Source organism: Lotus japonicus, chromosome 1 (assembly GCF_012489685.1).
Source record: "Lotus japonicus ecotype B-129 chromosome 1, LjGifu_v1.2".
Lineage (NCBI taxonomy): Eukaryota > Viridiplantae > Streptophyta > Magnoliopsida > Fabales > Fabaceae > Lotus > Lotus japonicus.
In genome coordinates this window covers 71,877,095-71,894,768 of record NC_080041.1, presented here as the reverse complement: position 1 = coordinate 71,894,768, position 17,674 = coordinate 71,877,095, and the positions used below count along the sequence as shown (strand labels likewise).

Genomic DNA, 17,674 nt, shown 5'->3' with positions numbered 1-17,674 from the left:
CCTCACGGTAACAACACGAGTCTTTTCAGCGCGCTTTGTCCTCACTCGCGCGCTTCCCGGGAAAACTTCCCAGGAGGTCACCCATCATAATATTGCTCCAAGGCTAGCACACTTAACCATGAAGTTCTTATGAGTTGGGCTCCCGAAAAGAAGTTGCAACATGTTGTTATGGGTAGTGCAATCAAATCATATATGCCTCCTCAACTGTATAGTCCATCCTTACACAGTCTCGGAATACCTCTTGTTCGGGTGTGAGATCGGTTCAGTCATGTGCCCCTCCGCCTAGAAGTCTGCCAGGAGCCGCTCCTTGTCCATGCCTCACTGCACCAGCGATCACTCCCCGCCCTCGTCGGCCCCGGGTGTCACAGGCCCACCAACTTCCGCTTTGTTCGTCCCCGAACCACACCGTACTGGGAGAGGTCGGCTCTGATACCAATTGTTAACATCCTGACTTGACGACTGGCCTCACGGTAACAACACGAGTCTTTTCAGCGCGCTTTGTCCTTACTCGCACGCTTCCCGGGAAAACTTCCCAGAAGGTCACCCATCATAATATTGCTCCAAGGCTAGCACACTTAACCATGACGTTCTTATGAGTTGGGCTCCCGAAAAGAAGTTGCAACTTGTTGTTATGGGTAGTACAATCAAATCATATATGCCCTCCTCAACTGTATAGTCCATCCCTACACAGTCTTGGAATACATCTTGTTCGGGTGTGAGATCGGTTCACTCATGTGCCCCTCCGCCTAGAAGCCTGCCAGGAGCCGCTCCTTGTCCATGCCTCACTGCACCGGCGATCACTCCCCGCCCTCGTCGACCCCGGGTGTCACAAGCCTCATGTCTTGGGGGCATGTGGACTGGGCGGGACATAAAGATACTTATGCCCGCCCAAAACAAGCAATCAAACGAACGAAGGCAGCCATGGCGAGAACTGGCGAAATAACAAGGATTCTCGCCCTCCCTTTAGACGGACCCACGAGCCAGCTGGAAGATTCATTTGGATTTGTCTTATGCGCATAGGGATTTGGGCCCTGATTGTCAGGCCCAAATGTAGGAAAAGTCCATATCATGACCACACCCTCTATAAAAAGGGAGGTCATCACCTTGTACAAAGGACCTTTTTGAACATTTAATGAGAATATACCTTTTTGTGACATCTTTACTATTTTAGTGCTCTGCAAGGGTTTGCTTTCTTTCCTTCTCTTACGTAAGCTTTCCCTAATACAGAACAATTAATATCTTGATAAATGGAGACAATGTGGCATGTTATTACTATTCTTTGAAGTTATGATCCACACTTTGTACAAAATTTATACAGCTCCAATGACATTTGCCCAACAGTTGTAAACTTTTTCCCTGCCCAACATATAATTTTGTTGCACAAAACGGGCATTCCACAATTATTCCACCAATGGTATATTAATGATTTTTCTGACAAATACAATAAATATTTTTGTTGTTATTCTAGTATAGTATTACACAACAAAGTCCCTGTAGGATAGCTAAAGTGGTAAAAATAAGGGACATAGGGTGGGTAGGGGAGGTCCGGGGATCGATTCCTGGCGGGTGCAATTTATCTTTCTGATACCAAAAAAAAAAGTATTACACAGCAAAGTTTAAAACAGTAATCACCACCATACTATAAAGTCAAGTGAGTAAAATATACCAGAACCACATGTAAGAGGAGGTAATTGCTTTTGAACTGTCTCATGTATTATAAAATAGGATCGTCATCTTCAGATAATCAGATGTATCTTTAAGGAAAATTTCAGTAGGTTCAAGGCATGCTCTTAATGTGTCATGACCAAGTTGAGCTCTTTCATTGTCTCCAAAACCAAATATCTGCCCACGGCTAGTGATTGCCACAGTGTGGTAAAGGCCGGGGCTAATTTGAGAAACATGATGAGCTCTTAAGATGTTTGAAATGCAAGGTTTCAATACTTTATTAGAAAATAACCTTCTATCCAAAAACCCAAGGCTATTGAATCCCATGGAGCCAAAGCCATAGACCGAACCAGAATCAACTAGAACAAAGGTTTTCCTCTTTCTTGCGCACACCTACAAGTAACAATTAGCACTTGCATTAAGAATATAATAGGACTAATGATGACCCTATTTTAGTAGTGTTTTTTAGGGTCATTTCTTTGTTTGTTTTGAGTCTTTTTGTTGAGTCTAATGTAGTGTTTCATGCATTCTCATGCATTTTTATCTTTTCTTTAGTCTTTATTTTGTTTTGGTAATTTAGTAGTTTTTTAGGGAGTTTCTTGCATTTTAAGTAAAGTTTAGGACTTGCACGGTTTTGTTGTGTTTTATGAAGGACCTCTTGTGCTAATGAGCTCTTTGAGCTTCAAGAATCTTCCTTGACTTGTTGGTTAGGTTTGGAGAGCAGAAACTGAAGAAGAAAGAAGGCCAAGAGTGCATGGAATTGAAGGAGAACTTAAAGAGGATTGAAAGGAGGAGTTTCAGAAGCCAAAAAGTCCTTTTCAGGCGAGCTTAAGCGCCTAGGCGCTGGGAGTGGGCGCCTAGGCGCCAATTAGGTCCAGAAGCATGTTTTTTAACATGCAATTGGCGCTCAGGCGCTCTGAATTGGCGCCTGAGCGCCCAGCCTCGTTTATTTTGCCTATAAATAAGGCTTAGGCCAATTTCTTTGATACATTTGGACATTTTACTCATTTTTGATCAAGTGTGAGAGCTGAGGAGAACTTTGGGGCCAAGGGAGGCTTCCAACTTGTATTTTCTCTCAGGTTTTCTTTACATTTTCTTTATGAATTCACTAGCCATGAGTGGCTAGTTCCATTTTGCTTTGGGTTAAGAGATTCTATGTAATTTTAGTTTGTTAAATCCTATCTCTATGCATGAGTTCTTGATTTAATCTTGTATTTCAATTCCTTATTGCATGCTTAGCTTTGGTGCACCTTTGCTATAGGCTAGATTATAATCAAATGGAAGTTTGTTATGATTTAGGGACATGAATTAAAATAGATCCTTCTATACTTGCTTCTAGGCATAGAGTGAGGGTACGATTTTGTTGGCATGAATATACATGCTTATTTACCTCTTATGAATGTTTAAGTACACAAGGAATTGGGCTTATCTTTCAGTTTAAGAGAATTACTTTTGTGAGGAATCAACTAGTAAGTACATAGGCTATAACAACAAGAGATAAATCAAGGTTTCACATGCATAGGATAAGTGAACTAAAGTGGATTAGATGATCAACAACCCAAGGCAATTTTCTATCAATTGATTTTCACAAACTCTATCAACATTGCTCTTTTGCAAAACCTTAGTCACAATCAACCAAAATCAATTTCTGAATTTTACTATTTTAAGAACTTGCAAACTTTAGGCTTAAATCAACAATTCTCACTCACAATCCCTGTGGTTCGATATTTTAAAACTTGGAGGTATTCGTACACTTGCGAATTGACCAACAAGTTTTTGGCGACGTTGTCGGGGATTGTTTGTGGTTTTCGGTTTAAGTTAAAGAGTTTGCTTGTTTGTTTTACTAAGCATTGCATTGAATAGGTGTTACTAAACTTTTCTCTGTTTTTGTGATTTCAGTTTATGCACAGTAGACTTGGCACGGATCCATTGGTGTTTGATCCGGAGCCGGAGCGCAACCTCCATCGTCGACGAGCTCAACAGAGAGCTGCTGAGATAGCCGCCATGGCTGCCCATATGACGGAGGAGGAGATGCAAGCCCACATTGAAGAATGAGTGAATGAGGCTATTGCTCAAAGACTTCAAGAGCAAGAATTGGAGAACGCCAATCATTCTCTTAGAGACCTCACCTCGGCTGCCATGAGCTATGATTATCCGGGCAGCATAGTTTCCCCCAATGGCACGGGAAATTTTGAGCTGAGGCCGGCATTCATTAATTTGGTGAGCCAAAATCAGTATGGTGGAGGTGCTCTTGAAGATCCTCATGCACACATGGAGCGGTTTATCCGCAATTGCAACACCTACAGAGTTCAGAATGTTTCAGCGGACACCATCCGCTTGAGTTTGTTCTCCTTTTCATTGAGGGACACTGCTGAGGAGTGGTTGAATTCACAGCCCCAAGGTAGCATTACATCTTGGGAAGACTTGGCTGAGAAGTTCACCACAAGGTTTGTTCCAAGAGCCCTCTTGAGAAAGCTAAAGAATGACATCATGACTTTTGCTCAATCCACCGATGAAAATCTCTATGAAGCTTGGGAGAGGTTCAAAAAGCTCTTGAGGAGGTGTCCTCAACATAACCTTACTCAAGCTGAGCAAGTAGCAAAGTTCTATGATGGTCTCCAATATTCTTCGAGGTTTGGTTTGGATGCGGCTTCAAGTGGAGAGTTCGATGCCTTACTTCCAGAAGTGGGGTATGAGCTGATTGAAAAAATGGCTATAAGAGCCATGAACTCTAGTAATGATCGCCAAGCCCGAAGAGGAGTCCTTGAGGTTGAAGCTTATGATCAACTTATGGCCTCCAACAAGCAACTCTCCAAGCAAATGAATGAGATTCAAAATCAAATGAAGACTACCAAGATTGGTGGTCGAGTTGCCAAATTGGAGTGTGTGACTTGTGGAGGGCCACATGACAGCGAAGAATGCACAGAGACTAGACCGGAGGAGGAAGTGAAGGCTATGGGTCAAGCTCGGAATGACCCATTTTCAAATACTTACAATCCAGGATGGAGGAATCACCCTAATTTTTCTTGGAGGCAAGGTAATAGTGGGCAAGGAAATGGTTTTCAAAGACAATTTCCTAGCCAAGGATTCCAAGGCCAAGGCTCAAGACAACCTCAAGAGCGAGGAGAAAGTGAAGGTAGTGGTTCCAAGAAGAGCTTAGAAGAGTTGGTGGAAACTTTCATCAACCGGACGGAGAATAATTACAAGAATCAAGAGGTGGCTATCAAGAATCTTGAGAATCAATTTGACCAGCTGGCCAAGCAAATAGCCGAGAGACCTCAAGGTAAATTTCCTTTCGACACTATCCCCAATCCTAAGCAAGAAAATGCCTTTATTGTAGCCACTAGAAGTGGGAGAGTGATGAATGAATTGAAGGAAAAAACAGAGGGAGAAAAGAGAGAGGACATAGTGGAAGGAGAAGTAGTTGTGCCTATTAAGGTGAAAGAGGAAGTTGATCTTACTCCTGAAACTAGCAAGGTTCCGTTCCCTAAAGCATTGGCTAAGAAGAGCTTAGATAAAAAGTTTTCAAAATTTGTTGATGTTTTCAAAAAGCTCCACATTAGTATTCCTTTTGCCGATGCTTTGGAACAAATGCCTATATATGCTAAGTTTATGAAGGATATTTTGCATAAGAGAAGAAGGTTGAAGGGAGTAGATGAGACGGTGTTGATAACGGAGGAATGTAGTGCCATTTTGCAGCGGAAGATGCCAAAGAAAAGAAGGGACCCCGGAAGTTTTACCATTCCGGTGGAAATTGAAGGCATGGCGGATGTGGAAGCCTTGTGTGATCTTGGAGCGAGCATCAATTTGATGTCGCTCACCATGTTTGAGAAGCTTAACCTAGGAGAGGTTACCCCAACCATGCTCTCCTTGCAAATGGCGGACCGATCCCTTAAGACTCCATATGGGATTGTGGAGGATGTAATGGTGCGGGTGGACAAGTATGTGTTCCCCGTGGACTTTGTTGTGCTTGATATGGAGGAGGATGAGAAGATTCCTCTCATCCTTGGTCGACCTTTCTTAGCTACTGGTAGAGCTAAGATTGATGTTGACAAGGATCACCTCATTCTCCGTGTTGGTAAGGAAAAGGTACGGTTTTCTGTTTTTAATCCTATGATTGAGACTAACCATGACAATGACTTTGTCTGTGATGTGATTAGAAGCAGGTCAAAGGTTTCAGAAGAGACCCCCAAAGTTAATGCCCAAATTGATGAGTTCCATCCGGCCCTCATCAAGCTTGTTAGTGGTAACAAGTACGGGGGGTCCAAGTACGAGAACTTACATGCTCATATGGTGAAGTTTACCCAAGCTAGCACCCTTGCTAAGATTGAGGGTGTTTCAAGTGATGAAGTGAGGATTAAACTCTTCCCTCATTCTTTGACGAGGGAGGCTAGAGCTTGGTTTGATGAGCAAGAGGACATTGCCTCATGGGAGGATTTACTCCAGAGGTTTTGTGCAAGGTTTCTTCCTTGCACTTGTGGTAAGTTAATCAATGGAAAGGAATTTCCTTCCTAACACCATCGGAAGGAGAGTCCACCTAGGACTATAACCTAGGGCTAAATGGGAGACAACCCATTCTTTTAATTTTGTTATTTTCTATCTTTTAATTTTGTAGTATTTTAGGTGTTTAATTTCAATAAAAAAAAGAAAAAAGTAAAAAAAATTGTGAAAAAGCTGGGCTGAGCGCCTAGGCGCCAATTCATGAGCGCCTAGGAGCCAATTAGTAGCAGAGGCACTGCCTCTGGAACTGGTTTGAGCGCCTGAGCGTTCCTCTCGAGCGCTCCTGTTCGTATTTTTGCCCACATTTTGGGTTTTAAAACCCCAACCTTTCATTTTCCCACTCTTTACTCTCATTCCTTCATAAAAAACGCACCCCACACTCTTCATACCCCATTTCTACTTCTCATTTCTCACTTGCACACACTTGGACTCTCTCATTTGCTTCCAAGTTTTGCATTTCATCAAGCTCATTCCACTTGCACCCACTCACTCTCAAGTCAAGGTAAGTTCCATTTTCCACTTCCCTTCATTATAGTTCATGAGTTTTGCAATGCATGCTTCATTGGGGTTTGGGTGAGTGATTTGTTGTTTGTGCAAGTTGGGTGTGGGTTGTTTGTGTTCTTAGTGGGTTGATTTTGTGCTTAATTAGAAAGGGGTTGTGAATTTGTGAGGAATGGGTAGTTAGGATTTTGTGGATTAGTTTAGTTTAGCTTTTGCTTATAAGGTGTTTGTTAGAATGCTTCAATGGGTTTTCTTAGTCGATTTTTGGCAAGTGCTTTTGTGGTAATCTTTCTCTCTTTGCCAAAATCACTAAGAGACTTGTTGGGTGCTCTTAGGAAGTTTATTTTTATTTTATTTTTTTTTTGTACAAAGTTTCTTCTTTCATTTATTTTTATTATTGAACTAACATCTCTAACATTTGTAGCTTGTGTTTGGGCTAACAATTTTGCAGATGCCTGTAAAAAGAGCAATAACCAACACAAGAGTTGCAGCTTCTTCCTCCACCTCCCGGAGCTTTGATCGCTCCCGCTTCCTTTCATTGAAAAAGGAGGAGTTTTATCGATCTCACCTAGCACACAAGGAGTGTGTGAAGGAGCGGGGAGTTCTTTATCGGGAGGGAAGAAGAGACCTCTTGGGGATGCAAGAAGCCAGGGAGATTAGGAGGAGGTGGAAGAATTGGGTCAACCCCATTCCGTTTGCTTGTGAGGTCATGGTTAGGGAGTTCTACGCGAACACCTACTGTGACAATCAAGAGGACAGGTCCAGGCCACCGGTGAATTCATCTTGGCTCAGGGGAGATGTGATTGACTACAATCCAGCAGTCATTCGCAGGCATCTTGGTCTCCTCACGGAGGACCAAGAGAAGGAGCTTTTCCCCGAGAAGACCACCTATCATGAGCTCTTAGAGGAGAAGTCACCGGAGATCTTGGAGGACATGAAGGCAGTGATTGTTAGGCCTGGGCGGGACTGGGAAGCAGTTGATGATGAGATCATTTTTGTGCGGAGGAAGGATATGACACCGCTGGCTAGAGTTTGGGCTGAATTTTTGCAGGATTCCCTCATTCCTAGCTCTAACAAATCTGAAGTTAGAGAGGTTACAATGGTTGCCATCTACTGCATTGTGAGAGGCCATCCTATGGACGTGGCCACCATCATTGCTGGTCGGATTTATTCCCTCTACAACGAGAGTAAAGATAAGCATCGGCCCATCTTTCCTCACTTGATTTGCTCTTTGATTCATGCAGTGAGGAACAGAGCTAGGAGGCCAGTCCATGTTATTGAGAAGAGGTTGTCTGTGGCACCTCTGCTCAGTAAGGAGAGGATCACTCAACTTTATAAAGAATGGACGGCAAGAATGCCTCAAGAGGAGGAAGAGGATCCTGAGGAGCCAGCGGAAGAAGATGAAGAAGAAGAAGAAGAAGAGGAGGAGGAAGAAGAAAATGTTGAGGTGGTAAATGAGGTGGTTACTCCACCACGTGCTGACCCTTCTCCTGCTTGGATGGAGGCCGCTTTCGGGCGAATGTTTTTGAGGCAAGATCGCCTACACAGGGATCTTGACCTCCATTGGAGGGGAGGTAGCACATCAGACCCCAGGTACAATGGGCCCATGGATTTTAATACCTTGGAGCAGAGGATGATAGACTTGAGCTTAATGCATGATGTCGGTGTCCATCCGGATTATGGCGATGGAAGGGGTGACCATGACCCCATGGAGTGACTTTGTTGAGGTATTTCTGCCCTTAGTTTAGGTCATGCATCTTTAGCATATTTTTCAATTTATAGAATTTGTTTTTATTTTTATCATGCATTGTTAATTAGCTTTTTGTTTTTGGGTTTTTTACTTCCCTATACTCACATGTTTTTAGCTATAGTTTTGCTTCCCTACTTGTGCTGTTTTTAAAAATGCTTTTGTGAATAATTGTTGCTATTTTTGGGGATGAGTGATTGCATGTTTGGGGAAGAGAGGAGGAGACTTCGGTCTTCCGAGTGTTTCTTGAGAAAGGAGTTGAGGTGAGTCCATTAAGGGTCTCACTTGCAATTCTTGGTTCTGCGTTAATTTCACTCATAGCATGCTTTGGGACTCTTGCTTTATTCTGGAGACTTGTAGGATTTTTTGAGACTCTGAATTTGTTGGTTGAACATTACCTTTAGTTGTCCCATTTGAGCTTAATTGGAGAATCTTTTTGTAGCCAAAAGTTTGGGATGGATGTTTGGTTGGAATATTGGGGTGTGTTGGTCCTTGTTTCATTTATTTGGAGCTGAAAAATGTGGAATAGTCTCTTGCCCCGAATTAAAAGTTTGAAAAAGAAAAGAAAGAACTCCTAAACAAAAGTTGAAGTTGGAAAAAAGAAAAAAAAAAGAGTTTAAAAAGTGGGTGCAAGAGACTTGTAAAAAATGTTGTTGTGGAAAGCTCCGGGGTTATTAGAAGAGGACCGCACTCAATGTGCTTGAAAGCCTAGTTTTCCCTTAGGGACCAACCACCATCATGTTTTACCTAGCCAATGTTTCAACCCTTATGGAAGTCTCTTTGAATATTTGCATGTTTGATCTTTGTTGCTATTGAGTGAATGACATTCAGGACCTATGAACTTGTTTGTGTGCTCAGTGCACTAAATTAACATCTCATCCTAGGATTTTTAGTTCTATATGTTTCTCATGAATGGACTCTACACTCTTCTCTTTTCAAAAGATGCATGAAGTACGTTGTCGGGTCCTTCTCTTGGAACTAGTTGTGATTCCTTTATCCCCCTGTTTTTGTGAAGTATTCCTTGTTGAGAGCACTTGTTTGGGGAGCATTTCTTGCGCTCAAGGGCAAGCGAGTGTTGTTTACACTCGAGGGCGAGCTGCCGTTGAGTATAGTGGTGTGATGACCCTATTTTAGTAGTGATTTTTAGGGTCATTTCTTTGTTTGTTTTGAGTCTTTTTGATGAGTCTCATGTAGTGTTTCATGCATTCTCATGCATTTTTATCTTTTCTTTAGTCTTTATTTTGTTTTGGTAATTTAGTAGTTTTTTAGGGAGTTTTCTTGCATTTTAAGTAAAGTTTAGGACTTGCATGGTTTTGTTGTGTTTTATGAAGGACCTCTTGTGCTAATGAGCTCTTTGAGCTTCTAGAATCTTCCTTGACTTGTTGGTTAGGTTTGGAGAGCAGAAACTGAAGGAGAAAGAAGGTCAAGAGTGCATGGAATTGAAGGAGAACTTAAAGAGGATTGAAAGGAGGAGTTTCATAAGCCAAAATGTCATTTTCAGGCGAGCTTAAGCGCCTAGGCGCTGGGAATGGGCGCCTAGGCGCAAATTAGGTCCAGAAGCATGTTTTTTAACATGCAATTGGCGCTCAGGCGCTCTGAATTGGCCAGCCTCGTTTATTTTTCCTATAAATAAAGCTTAGGTCAATTTCTTTGATACATTTGGACATTTTACTCATTTTTGATCAAGTGTGAGAGCTGAGGAGAACTTTGGGGCCAAGGGAGGCTTCCAACTTGTATTTTCTCTCAGGTTTTCTTTACATTTTCTTTATGAATTCACTAGCCTTGAGTGGCTAGTTCCTTTTTGCTTTGGGTTAAGAGATTCTATGAAATTTTCACTACAGCATTTTTGGCCTTCCGCCGCGGACTGAAAACCGCGGGCTCATGTTAAAAAACCGTGGTTGAAAGCTTACGCCGCGGTTTTGCCACGGTTTCCATGTCGCAGTGTATGTGGCTGTGGCCAAGCTCAAGGCCACGGTTTTGCCAAGTTAAAGCCACGGTTTGCTCAAAACCTTAATGCCACGGTTCCTATAATACCGCATTTGGGAAACCGTGGCTGTGGAAATTTCAGCCACGGTTTTTTGACAAGTGTATGCCACGGTTTCTTTGTGCCTTAAATGCCACAGTTACTAATGCCTTTTTTGCCACAGTTTTATAACCGTTGCCGTAATAGTGGCTTTTTAGAAATCTATATATATACCACAGTTGCTTTTTAGAATCTTTTAAGCTACTTTTTTTCACCTGCGCTTGCAATCTAACATTCAAAATTTGTGTATCGCATGTCCTACCCATTATATTCAAAATTCATGATATTTCAATTCTTATGCACGATTGTTTAGAATGTCTTCTAACAACGACAACTTGGATCACTCCAAATAACAAGTAAGTTAAGATAACTATAAGAATGAATAACTATAGTGGATAACTCTAGTATTTAAAAAGTTAACATCTCTAACCAACCATCTCAAGATTCAAATTCACATTTAACGTGAACAACTTTACTAATGTATAAGAGTACACAATACAAATAATACATCACTTATGGAACACACAATCAATAGCTACAAGCAGACCTGATCAAAACTAAAAACCTTCTGATCTTCAGGATTGGACTTCATCTGATCCTTGAAATGGTCAACCGAATATGTCTTGTAATTAACTCTGTTGCACCTTGCACTAATACAAAGTTGAGAAACATTATCAGAGGTCATTAAGACTCATTCATTCATCCAAAACATGGATCTGCTGCACTTAAAATTGAAAATGTAACTTTGTATTGTCAAACTCAATTCAAGCTTAAACCAGCAGGCACTTATAGTCTTATACTCACATTAACATTATTTAGCTCCAGTAAAATTGTAGCAAATTTCTCATACAATAACAAAACAGCATAAATTGGACAACAAAAATGCAAACCCAATAAGAAAACTAAGTCTGAAAAAGTCAAAATTTACTAGAGAAATGGATACCCACATGGATTTTATCATCAGTATCAATATCTCTGCAAGTATCATTATTCATTAGTATGTTGGCTATTGTCTGCCATGCCTAAATCAGCCCAATTCTCAACAGGATCAGTCCCCATATGAAAGGTGGCCATGGTTATTCCCCTGGGATACATAAGCTGCTGCCCTGTATCCAAGCACCTTGCCCCGGTTGAAGCAATCCCTGCAGACCCAAGATTCTGCAGGATTAAAAAAATTATGAAAATAAGCAAACATGGCAATTAAGTAGCACTGAAAATATAGATTCTACTAAGCCAGATAAGAACAAACCTGAAGCAAAGAACTATAGAAACTAGGAAGAAAGAAAAGGATCCCTGAAATAACTATTTCACATAAATAGAGTGAAAGTTGACAGCATAAAAATGCTACTTAACAGCAGCAAAGAACATGATAAACCATCACACTTATATAAGCCTTGTGCACAACTGCACAAGATGATAAATTAGCATATTCAACTTCAACCTAATAAAGATATAAATATGTCAAATAGTGAAATGCCATATGCATTATAAAATAATAAACATCACAAACTGCTTCTACTCTAACCTGGTAAACAAATGAATCAAGGCTTTTCTCTAAACCATTAGAATCATACCTTCCCTCACAAGAATCTTCTGTTCCTTCAATAGATGCTTTCTCATAAACACTCTCAAAGAGGAGACAAATGTGACTCAAAGCTCTAGCTAGTCCAACTCCAATCTCAAGTTCACTTTTCAAAACACTACATGTAATAAAAAGCCATGCAACAAGCAACCAAAATTAAAACATTATTGAGAAAAGTTTTTATTAGAATACTAATTTTCAATGAATTCTTTTATACAATTCATAGCAGACCTCCAGAGGTGAAATATTAGCAAAATGATTCCATTTCACATGACAAAGCTAATTCTTTTATTTAACAAACCAAACATGACATCACGAACTAATAACCTTGACCACACCAAAAAATAAAGGAGATAAGTGATGCAGAATTATAAAGCTAAAAGACCAGCTTTACATAAATTAAAGAATTGGCTATATAAATGTAAGAGTAACCATAATTATATTCATATATTAAGCTTAAGCAAAGAGTATTGTTCATAGGTGATCAGTTCATATACGGTATACCAATCTTATCCAAGAAATAAGTAAGCACGTATTCAAATACATACTCTAACAAAACCAAAAGGACTAGATGACTACACCATCTAAGTTTTTTTATTCCAATCAGAGTAATTCTCTTAAAATGCCCAATGCGGCAATGCACATCAACAAAACAAGATGTGTCAAATGAACCTGCAAATTGGAAACAACTTATCCTTACTCCTAAGATTATCACAAATTGAAGGAATTGGGAATTATAGAAAAAGTATTTTTTTTTTCTTTTTGAATGAAAACAACCAATTAAATACAATATTAGAGATTTTAGTAGTGTTTTGGATCAATAATATTAAATGAAAATTGTAAATGAGGACCTGAAGGTGATCGATGACGGCGAGCAAGAGAGAAGCGATGTCTGGGGAAGGGAGACTCCGGCGAGCAAAGGCGATCCACGGTAGAGGTCGAACTTAGATGGTGCGCCCAGGGACGAGATCGAAAATGATGAAACGAATAAAGGCCAGAGTTTCTGATGGAAGGAAGCTGCAATGGCGGTGCGTGGTGGTTTTGAAGCTGTGAATGGGGATCGAAACTGTGGCGATTCTGGCGAGGATTGTGGGTGAGCGTCGGTGGTGAAAGGAAATGGTGGAGGTTAAGGGTTCGACTTGTTGCTGTGTTCCCCTTTAACTTGTTTATGGCTTTTTTTAAGGAAAATTAATGGAAAAATTTAACATACACAAGTAAAAACTTGTGTATGGTTGCACATCCCCCTTTTGACCTGTTACTTCAGGTTTTTTTGATTTTTTATATTTTTAAATTTTAAAAATCTAAATAATTAAGTAAATATATTAAGTAAATACTTATAATATAATTATGGTTTACCTAACACTAACCCATATGGTAACTAATGTGGTAAATAAGTAAGGTAAATAAGTTTAAAAATATGAAATAATGCAAAAAATATTTTAACCACATTAATGTTAATCAGATCTACCCAACTTACCCTATCTACCCATTCAATTCAATTAAACCAATTCATATTATCATCTCCAACTCCACACACACAGAAACCAATCCAGATCCAGAATGTTCATCTAGGGTTCCTAGCCACCCCCACACCCACCATCGAACACTCCAATCTTCTCCGTCTTTAGAACCCTCCATCCTTCTCCGTCTCCCACTCCAATCTTCTCCGTCCCCAACCTCCCCCTTCGAAACCCACCTTTCCCTTTGAAACCCACCTCCCCCCTTCGAAACCCACCTCCCCCTTCGAAACCGACATTGCCCATCGTTTGAAACCCACACCCAGATATCGATGGAAACCTTCCATCATTGTCCTTGTCGTGGGTTTTTCCGATATGGGTGTGGATTTGTTATCCTCGATCGAGGCTGGGTGTGGCTTTGGATCTTGCTGTTCATGTCCTCAGATCTTCGATTCTGGACATATTCTTCTTTCTCCCACGTAATTGTTCGATTCCCCTCTACTTTTGCTTTGTGGGTTGATATATGGGGATTTCTGGGTTGAATTTTTGGGATTTTGAAAAAATTTGAGGAAAATGGTTAAATTGATTTGGGGATTTTGGATGATTTTACAAATTAAGGTTTGCGGGCTGGACAATTTGGGAATTTGGAAATTGTTTTCTGAGAATGGTGATTTGGGTTAAATTAATTTGCTGTTTGTTTTGCAGTTTCCAAATTAGGTTTTTTTGTGGTATAAATTTGGGATTTTCATTACGTTGATTTGGGGTTTAGGATACATCAGCTGATTTGTTGTTGTCTCTGGAATTGAATCACTGTTATTTGAATAATTTTCTGGGTATTGATTTGGGGATTGAGTGACTCATGTAAGCATTTTATAATTGATTTGATCTGATTGATTGAATGCATACTAACAATTGTTCTTTGTTGAATTTGAACTTAGGGTGTTTATGGGCTAATCATCGTTCCCTAATCATCATGCGAAAATCAAAATCAATGATTAAGGAGGTGAATCTGATTCTGGGATTGCTGGGTGTGCTGGGAGTGCTCGACGGAGTGTTGTGTTTTTGTCCGGTGAGGTTAGTGGGTCGTTGGCATGAATTTTTTTCTCTCACTTGCTCGTTTTTTGTTTGTCCTGTTGTTTTTTGTTTGGCCCACTTAGTTTTTTCCCCGAATCATCCTGGGCCATAAAACTACATGTTTTTTTTTACGGTCAGGGCCTGAAAACTACTTATCAACTTTGACCAAAAAAAAAAAACTAAACAAACTAATTTATTTTTAATTGACCAGAGAAAAACTATTATTTATTTAAAATAAAGTATTAATTAATTTAAATTTAAATAAAGAATGAATATTAAAAATTTTAATAAATAAAAAATAAATGATAATTTGAAAAAAATAATAAATATTTATTTTTAATTGACCAGAAAAAAATATTAAATTAAAAGAAAAAATATTTATAAATTATAGTTGTATATTTAAAAAAAATTTCTTTACAGAAGATATTTAAATTGCACTATTAATTTCTTTAATAATTAAATAACTATTAACTACTATTATTAACTTTTAAAATATTATTACCTACATAATAATATGTTGTACTGTACTGGGTTTGTCCTCTTCCTTCCCTGACCCCTTTCTTTCTCTTTCTCTCTCTCTCAGCTTCTTTTCTGCTGCCACGCATGTTGCGTGTTCAGCTAACATAGCACGTGAAGTCTCCTTCTTCTTTCTTTTGAACTCTGAACGACCACAGATGACAGAGGTAGGTTTAAAGCCTACTCAGTCTCTGTACCCTGTTGCAGCTTTGGCAGCTTGCATAGTTATCGAGTCGTTTGAGTAATAATAATACACAATATTATTTATTTATACAGCCAAGGTAGGGATACATCCAAACCACCAGTTTAAAAAAATGCAAAGACGAAATAGGGTACGACCACCACCACTTGAGGCAACAATGGGTAAATATGTTGTTTTTGTTGGTAGAGAGCCTGGGATATACGCAAATTGGCATGATTGCAACCGGCAGGTTTATGGATTCCCTAATGCAGATTTTAAAAAATACCCCACTTGCGAGGATGCTGCTAGCGCGTGGATGCGTTTTTTGGCTGAGGGAGGTATGAGGAATTTTCCTTATAGAGGACCAAGGCCAGTTGAACATGTTCACTGGGAGGGGGATTTACACTTTGCCCCCACCCTTGCTGCCTGTGGAGGCTTAGATGAGCCTCTGAGAGAGTCATCCTCTGAAAATCAAGGTCTTCGGATTTCAAATGCTCAACCAAGAAGTTTTTTGTGGGATTCCATGTGTTGTATTTTGTTTGGTATTTTCCTTGGCATGATGCTGACATCATATGTGCTGCTTTCCTAGTTTTGTTGTTTTGTAATTTTGACATTAAATGTATTTTTTTTTAATTATGTATGTCTGTGTATTGTGTTGGATCCAAGTGTTATTGTAATGTAATGTGTGATGTGTAATATAATTTAAGTTGTTTATGTTTGGAAGGCATGTCTGTTTAATTTAAAGTAATGTTAAATTTGAAGTAAATGATAATCTTCAATGATTCTGGATTGGATTGTGGGTCCTGAGTTGAGTTCTGGGCATTGATAGAAATGGAAATGGAAATGGAAGTGGTTTTGTGTTTCTGATTGTGGGGTCCCACGGTCTTACTTGGAAAATTCTAGTTCTTTTCTATTCTAATTATGTTTAAAATAGCTAGTTGAAGTGAAATTGACTGACTAATGGGCCTGATTGGTGACTACTTGTAAACCCAAACCCAACAAAGTGACAAAGTGACTATATATTACTATTAAATTGGGATTTTCAACACCCACCCTATCACAATCACAATCCTCTGAAGTAAGATACTCTTACCCTTACCAACCCTACTATTTCTCTTCCCTTCTCTTACTTTTTAGTCTTGTTGAACCTGTTTTTGAATTTGGTTAACCGTAACTCTTTTTTCGTGTAAGTCATCATGGGTGGATCTGGATCTGAACCTGGGAAGTTTGCTGAGGATGAACCAAGCCTGAATACTCCATTGGATGGAGGGGAAGGAAGGTTAGTTGAGTTAGTCTTCTTGCCTAACATCATTTTGATTTGAACTTGTTGCACGTCATTTTGTTTGATTTTAACTATCTTTGTAACCTGAGTTTTTCTCTTTTTCTCTTCCATCATATTAACATCAGATCTTTAAAAAAAAATTACATTGTTTTAAAATTTGTTAGATTTAGTTATTTAGCATTATTTTTCTTACCTTATTTCTTGTCTTCAACCATTAATCAGCCTGAACATGATTTCTTACCTTATTTCTTGTCTTCAACCCTTTCTTGGCTGACCATTATGTAATGTAATGTGAGTTTCAAAATATTCTTATTAATAATGAGATATTCCAGAAATGATCCAAGAACTAAGTTTCTAACTTCCTCTATTGTATTTAATCTTCAGCTTAGATACTATGACAGACATTGTACATGAGGAGGCTAGGGTGGTTGAGCATTTTGATCCAACAGCACTTTGCAGTGATGTTAAACAGATTAACACTGCTGTAATTAGTCTTGCTGGGTCGGTGAAAGCTGCGTTGCTGAAGTTTGAAAGTGTAGATGCTCGGCTAGAGGAATTTCAAACTATTCAGGCTGGGATGCAAGCTAATATGGGGAGGGTAGAGAAGTATTTGAGTATGGTTGAGAAACCAGATGTAACTACAGCACATCCCAAAGTTGTTAGTCAATCTAAAGGGTCTGCATCTTCTTCTGTTATGAAAGCTAAAGTCACTGCGTCAGAGCCTAAAGGTTGTAGTCAATCAAAGGGGAAAAGTGCATCTGGTGCTGGTATTAGGTCTAAACGCATTTCAAGTTCTGCTGGTAACAACAAAAGGATGAAGACAAGAGTTGTAGCTGAGATCATGGAAAATGACATATTGAATGTTGATTTTGATGGAGCTGATTTGGAGATTGATGAAGGTTCATCTGCTGCTATCCAAACCCAAGTGAGTGATGTTGCTGTTGCTGCTAGGGCTGAAAATCTGATCGCACGGAATACCATGCGATTCCATCCTCATACAAGAGCATTTAAAGACAGCACTTGTTTGGCACAATGAGACAACCCATTTCCTACTAGACAAGGAGAAATGCGAGACAAAGTAAATGATGGAACTTGAAGTCTCCTTGTAAAGATCCACCTTTAGCATCATTGACCGATGAAGACCCT

The 17,674-nt window shown here is 39.6% G+C and overlaps 1 non-coding gene and 1 pseudogene across 1 annotated transcript; both read right to left on the bottom strand.

Moving 5' to 3' along the window:
• Nucleotides 1-1,707: 1,707 nt before the first annotated feature.
• The window catches only part of LOC130744811 (uncharacterized), a 52,707-nt pseudogene continuing 36,740 nt past the window's right edge, over nt 1,708-17,674 (bottom strand).
• Nucleotides 4,138-4,244, bottom strand: LOC130734821 (small nucleolar RNA R71). The gene has a single exon (XR_009018162.1). It is a non-coding gene; the product is annotated as a small nucleolar RNA R71 (small nucleolar RNA).